Source organism: Lucilia cuprina, chromosome 2, assembly GCF_022045245.1.
Source record: "Lucilia cuprina isolate Lc7/37 chromosome 2, ASM2204524v1, whole genome shotgun sequence".
Taxonomy (NCBI): Eukaryota; Metazoa; Arthropoda; class Insecta; order Diptera; family Calliphoridae; genus Lucilia; species Lucilia cuprina.
This window is the reverse complement of record NC_060950.1, coordinates 26,419,070-26,426,614: the sequence shown is the minus strand read 5'-3', so window position 1 is coordinate 26,426,614 and position 7,545 is coordinate 26,419,070. Positions and strand designations below refer to the sequence as shown.

General features: G+C 32.0%; 1 protein-coding gene across 3 annotated transcripts in view; it reads left to right on the top strand.

Moving 5' to 3' along the window:
- LOC111683707 (apoptosis-resistant E3 ubiquitin protein ligase 1) overlaps positions 1–7,545 on the top strand; it is a 52,986-nt gene that overhangs the window by 12,372 nt on the left and 33,069 nt on the right. The window lies entirely within an intron of this gene.

The window sequence follows — 7,545 nt, the reverse complement described above, 5'->3', positions numbered from 1 at the left end:
TGAACTAGAACTGAACTAGAACTGAACTAGAACTGAACTAGAACTGAACTAGAACTGAACTAGAATTGAACTAGGACTGAACTAGAACTGAACTGAACTAGAACTGAACTAGAACTGAACTAGAACGGAGATAGTACTGAACTGGAGCCAGTAGATCGACAAAAATTTATTTCTTTTTTTTTTTTCTTCATAACTCTTTATTCCCTTGGATTCTTTTGCACTTTGATCATTTATGTTATTTCATTTTATATTTACTTGCTTTTTGTTGTGTTTCATCATGCAAATTTTAATAAGTAATTAATTTTTAATCTAATCACTGCCATCACGCATTTTGTTTGTTGTTGTTCAGTCATTTGGTCTTAAACAGTGTGGAAGCAGCGTGTACAAGGAAGCGGAAATTCCTGTGCGTATCTATATAGGGACATATTATGGAAATATTATTTATAGGAATTAATATATTGTGTGTGCGAATCTTTCCATTAACTTTTGTATGTGTGTTTGAAACCTCACACACACACAAAATTAAATGTGATTTCGTCATAAATTTGATGTTATATTAAATGGATGATTAGATAAAACAACTGATTCGAAACCTAAATATACGCACATCTATTTTTTTGCTCTTTATTAAATTTTGGGGAGTAAAATTTATGGTGAATGTTAATGAGATATTTAATTATAAAGTCGGTTTTAAATTAATTTATTTTGGATCACTTATTAAAAAGACATTTAGATTATTGAAATGTTTTAGTTTGACTAAATATTTAGTTTTTCCGAAAAGGGCTACGTATACTGTTTGATGATATACATTTGTTCCAGTCTTTAAACTATGTCTTTTGGTCAATGAATAACAAAGTCTCTTTCATCTAAGTTCTTGTCTTGGACCTAGAGAAGCTAGGGAGGTAAATATTTTAATTCTGCGACGATTAACTACAAGTTTCCGTCTTTTGGTAAAGAATAACAAAGTCTCTGTCATCTAAGTTCTTGTCTTGGACCTAGATAAGCTAGAGAGATAAATATTTTAGATCTGCTACGATTAACTACAAGTTTCCGTTACGAGTTTAGTATGAAGTAATAATTTCGTCTACGTCGTTTTATACTTTGTTACAAAGTGTAAGGAAATCATGATAACTGTGGTCTGTACTTCCAACAGATTCCCCATTTTCATAGCGATTTTCGTGCAAGTGATTATTCATTTTAACGTTTACCAACGATTTTACAAATGATGTATCATCAAAGAAATTTTAAAATTTTCCTTTTCCCTATTGCAAGTTTTTGTTGAAAACCCCTTCACATTTTATGTATTCTTTGAAATGTTGCCAGCAACGGTTTTGCTCATCATCATGTACATACTGATCAAACTATTAGTTGACATGTTTAAGGAGTTTCTTTAAACTCCTACTTATAAAACATTTTCAAAGTTTTCCAGATGTCAAGGAAATTTCATTATATCTTTACGGATATAATTCTGATTTTGTCAACAGAAGTGTTGGACAAACTTTTGATACACATTTGTGTATGTATATCAATGGCAGTTATATATACTATTTTAATGAAAAACTTTGCTTTCGTAGTGCACTTATTTTCCGACACCTAAAAGACAATTAGAACAATATCATTTGAGGAGTATCGGTTATCAACAACCCGCGGTGTTTTTTAATCCACATACTTCTGCCTTTTTTACATGCTAAGGTCCCTAAATTGTTATTTTTGTGCACCGAGCATTCCTCCAGCATATTTCGATTTAAACCACAGCTACTACGTGGATCCTGATGAAACCTCAACCAACTGACCACCCCTGTGTGGACATCGAAGGATACATCACTAGAACTGAACTAAAACTGAACTAGAACTGAACTAGAACTGAACTAGAACTGCACTAGAACTGAACTAGAACTGAACTAGAACTGAACTAGAACTGAACTAGAACTGAACTAGAACTGAACTAGAACTGAACTAGAACTGAACTAGAACTGAACTAGAACTGAACTAGAACTGAACTAGAACTGAACTAGAACTGAACTAGAAATGAACTAGAACTGAACTAGAACTGAACTAGAACTGAACTTGAACTGAACTAGAACTGAACTAGAACTGAACTAGAACTGAACTAGAACTGAACTGGAACTGAACTAGAGCTGAACTAGAACTGAACTGGAACTGAACCAGAACTGAACTTGAACAGCAATTACGTGGATCCTAAAGAAAACTCAACCAACAAATTCCTGTGGGCAACTGGACATCCGTAGTACCAAAGACTTAAATAAAACGTTGTTGATACATATGATAATCATCAGTTTATAGCTCCGGCAAACTAGAGGTACTAGTAACAACTCTTTTCCGTAGAATTGCATAAACCTGTGGGCAATTTCTTGTGGGTTGGATCTCCAGGCACTGTTGTTTCCATGCTTTAAACATTTTGGAAGCGATATTAAAATCTCACAGACATCAATGAGAAATTTCCAAGTAAGTTCATCCTGGAAACTCAGTTTGCGTCATTGGATAATAACTTCCTATCATACAATCCTACATTTCCATTACATACCACTAGCCCGATAACCGACTCAGAAACTAAATCTCTACCGAAACCTTCGAGTGACCGCAAGACTTTACTTTTAAAATGTCAAACATTTCTGCCTCCACTTCCATTACTTAATCTTTGAAAATTGTGCAACAAATTTAGAATTTTTAGTAAAAATTACCGCAAATCATAAATTTTAAAAACTAATCTTCAAACGGAAACATATTGAGACCACAAAAAGACTAACCACCGATAACATATAATTAAACAAACTTGAAAAATGTTCTTCTTGTCTCAATGTCATTTCTAGATCTTGACGACAATACAAGAGTATGTAGTTGGATTTTGTTCTTTTTCAATTACATTAAAACGTTTGCCAAAATCTAAATATACCACAACCAACATATGTATATGTACGTGTATAGATATACTATGTATATGCAATGGAATGATGAAAATAATGTTTTATTTTCATTTCCTTTAAAGATGTTTATGATGATAATGACTATAATGATGATTGGCAATAAAAACCAACACCTATTGTACAATATTAACAGCTGAAATCGTAATGAATATTGATTTTGGTTCATTGGTTGTTGGACTGGTTTGGTTGAGGCATAAGACAGAAGACACGTAGTAAGTGTTGTATGTTAAAACCTCGTAAAACTACAGTGACAATTGTCATTAGCAACCCAGCAAACATAAATGCTAAAGTTATATTATCATATAGGCTTTCGTAGGAGTGCAGCGTCTGCCAACGAAAGAGATATTTGCGATCTCAAAAGAAATACATCTCATCGAGGTTTATTCAGAATCTATAACAATCAAGCGAGACCTAAGTATCTGCAATGCCACAATGGCTAAGTTCAAAAGAGCTCTTAAAATCCAGTTTACTATAATATACAGAATAATGAGATGAATTGGCCAGGCAGGATTCGAATGAAGACCTTAGTATAACGTATTGGTTTACATGATAAAACCACCTTCTTGACCTACTAAAGGTTAAGCCTTGATTCAAAATTTAAGCCAAGTACGGCGGTCTGACTGTCTGTCCTTCTGTCTGTCTGTATATTTGTTGAAATCAGTTTTTAGAGGACCCCAGATATCGAGAACAGCCGAACAAGAGTAGCAGAGCGAGAGCAGCACTAGTGTATTGTTATTGACTAGAAACATAAAATTAAGTATGTGGAGACTGGCTAAAGTTAGAAGCAATAAAAGGGAACTTTTTGGTACTTTTTCGTTTTTCAACAGGTACTTTCCTATAGTATTGAACCTAGATATATGAAATTAAGTATGTAGATTCGGAATTAGATTAGAACCCATAGAAGAGAACTTTTGGGTGTTTTTTTGAGTTTTCTACAATAATGAACCCAGTAACATGAAATTAAATATGTAGATTCGGAATTAGATGAGAACTCATAGAAGGGAACTTTATGGTACTTTTCGTTTTTCAAAAGGTACTTTTTGAGTTTTCTATAATAATGAACTTAGAAACATGAAATTAAGTATGTAGATTCGGAATTAGGTGAGAACACGTAAAAGGGAACTTTTAAGTACTTTCCAGAAATATGAAATTAAGCATGTTGAGCCCGAAGTAAGTTATGTTAAAGAGGACTTTTTGGTACTGACTATTTTTTTTTTAACACACCATGATGATACCCTTCACCATGGTGTGTAAGATACGGCACAGCCGAATATAGAACTCTGACTTGTTCTTTTATAGCTTTAGTTCTAAGCTTAGACAATTCCAATTTATTTCATTGTGTTTGCTGGGACATTAGTACTATATGACATCCGTCAGTTTGTCTCTCTGTCGGTCCCCCTATGAAATTCTGGGAGTTTTGTATGTCTATGTTTTATTTACCACAGACACAATGTTAATATGTAAATAATGAAAAATGAACATTGGAATATGACTGTAAGTATGTGCGATTGTAATACGAAGTTCGTTCCTTTACGAATAGTAGTACCATTTTAACTAATGATGCATATATATTTAATATATCTTGTGCTAGAGTTGTAATGGAATTTGTTGAAAAATTATTATCTTTATCAAGCCTTAGAGTCGTGTTTATCATAATGTTACGCCTTTTCAGGAAAGGACAATACTTTAGAATATATAAATCTTCAAATTCAAAAAAACATCAGATTGCTGGCTATTACTTAAGAATCCTCAGGGATTTGTGGTACAATCCTGTCAGAATTTGTTTGTTTATTACGATGGTAAAACTGATCGACTAGATTTGGAGTGTAAAGAGTCAGGGCTAAGCTTGCTCCTAATAAAAAATTGTCTGGGAGTTGTGTTATTTTTATAACAGCTTTAATAGTTATCATAAGTTTATGATTCTCATTTCCTATGACTTTCAGTATGACCCTCTTACTAATACAAATGTTTAAACGTGTCTGTATGTGTTTATTCGAAATTACTGTAAAATTTACGTTGCCAACCTCATGATGAATCACATCTTCCCAACATACATATATCAATGTTATACATATTTTCAAACAAAAAATCTTAGATGAATGACCCACATGTTGGTATAGTGCCTAGGAGCGATACAAACCACAGTTCAATTCTGTGGATTAATAAAATGTTGGAATGAAACTTATAATGCAAAGATTATATATGTGTTGGAGTGAGATGTACCATCGGATATATGTATTTGAAGGGCGATAGGGATCCTGAGTTGTGAGTGATGGTTGAAGTGTCGGTGTAGTTGATTGAGACGTTGTAGAGTTGTAATACCTTAAACATTAATTTATCGGCGATTCACTCCTTCATGGTTAGGTGGACTAGAGTTCACTCTGAACATGCTCAACCTAAAATTTTAGGTCCTTGTGGCCATTCAAATAAGTCTAGCTAATTAAATTCAAAACTGTGTTTTTCAAACCACCGATTACATCCCCTAGATTCTATTGTCGAAACAACAGAGGGGTGAATCACATAAGGGGTGAACCTTTAGATAATGAGTATGTTTATAGAGTCAACATATTCATCATTATAGCATCAATAGGGTATTTTCACCTGATATTGGGTCCGCCCCTACTATCGGCTCTTACCTGTGATTGCCTTCTTCTATGTCGTGGTTAGATTGAGCGTGAAACTTGACAGTTGACATTTCTCAGAGGAACTATTATGACAAGAAATTAGATAGCTTGAGTACTTGAGCGAAGTGCACGTATACTGGGCCAAAGTGCACGGTGGTGAGTCGCAAAGAAGCTCAGCCAGTGGCTGAAAAAAAACCACCATGAAATTTGGCCAACACGCAGAAATTGTAATCCTAAAAAAATTCTAGAGAACGATGTCCGTCTGGTTGTCTGTCTATATGTTTGAAGATCCAAATCTTCAAAAATTCTGTTAGACATGCTTTCGGGAAGATCGCTATTTAAAATCAGAAAAATCGGGCATTAAATAGCGGAGATATGAGCAAAAATCCTAGACAACCTCTGAAAATTTCATAAAAAATTGAGATTTTTTATTCATGCTCAAACAGAAATTGCAAAAAAACAAAAATAAAATACATAATCATACGGTAAATTTTGTTATTGTACTATTGTTTATAAAAATAAGGCAGAGCGAGAGCAGCAAGTTAAAAGTCATAAAAGGGAAGATTTTGGTACTTTTTCGTTTTTCAAAATATACTTTTTGAATTTTCTATAATATTGAACTTAGGAACATGAAATTAAGTATGTGGATTCGGAATTAGATGAGAATCCATAAAAAGCAACTTTTTGGTACTATTTCGTTTTTCAAAAGGTACTTTTTGAATATTTTATAATATTGAACCTAGGAAAATGAAATGAAGTATGTTGATTCGGAATTATATGAAAACCCAAAAAAAGGAACTTTTTCATTTTTCAAAAGGTACTTTTTGAGTTATCTATAATAATAAACTTAGAAACATGAAATTAAGTATGTAGAGTCTGGATTAGTCGAGAAAGGTGATTTTTTTGGTAATATTTTGTTCTACAAAAGGTACTTTTTGAATTTTCTATAATATTAAGTATGAAAAGTCGGAATTAGACGAAAACCGGAAAAAGTAAACTTTTTGGTACTTTTTTGTTTATTAAAAGGTATTTTTTGAATTTTCTATAATATTAAACCTAGAATACGTTTTTGATTTTCCTATATATATTGAACCTAGGAACATAATATTAAGTATGTAGAGTCAGAGTTAGGTGAGAACCGAAAACGTGAAATTATTAGTTTTTTTTTTTTGAAGGTACATTTTGATTTTCTATAGTATTGAATCTAGAAACAAGAAATTAAGTATGTTCAGCCCGAAGTAAGTGATTTTAAAGAAGAGTTTTTGATATCGACTTTTTTTAACACACCATGGTGAAGGCTATATATTGAAATATATATATAGAAATTTTACTTCTTTTGAAACAGACCATTTTCTAAAGAAATATTGTTAATCGGTGAACATTTTCATATAAATTGCTTTATCCATTGCAATATTATATGAAGAGGCAGTTATCTAAAAGAATTTGTTGTTGATAGATTGTTATTTGAGGTAATTTTCTGTAGAAACATAGTTATCCGTAATAATTTTCTATAGAACTATTGTCATCCGTGACAATCTTCTATATTAACATAGCTATACGAGACAGATATCTGTAAAAAGATTATTTTCAAAGACTTTTTATAGAATCATTTTTAAAAAAGTTCACTTTTTAGAAAAGATATATATAGCAATATTATTATCCGTGAAAATGTTTTATAGAAACATTGTTATTCAAGACAATTTTTTAAAGAAACAGTTTTATCCAATGTAATTTTATATGGAGAGAAAGTTATACAAAAGAATTTATTGTAGAAACATTGTTTCCAAAAAAAAAAATTAGGATAGATACATATCAAGCGTGACAATTTTCTATAGAAATAGTTGTATTCGTAACAATTTTCTTAAGAAGAGGTCTTATAAAACTCCTATATATAAGAATAGATCGTTATCCGAGTTATCTGTAATCTCTTTTAATTCTTTAAAATTATGTTAAGACATTAAGCTGTTGTGTTTTTT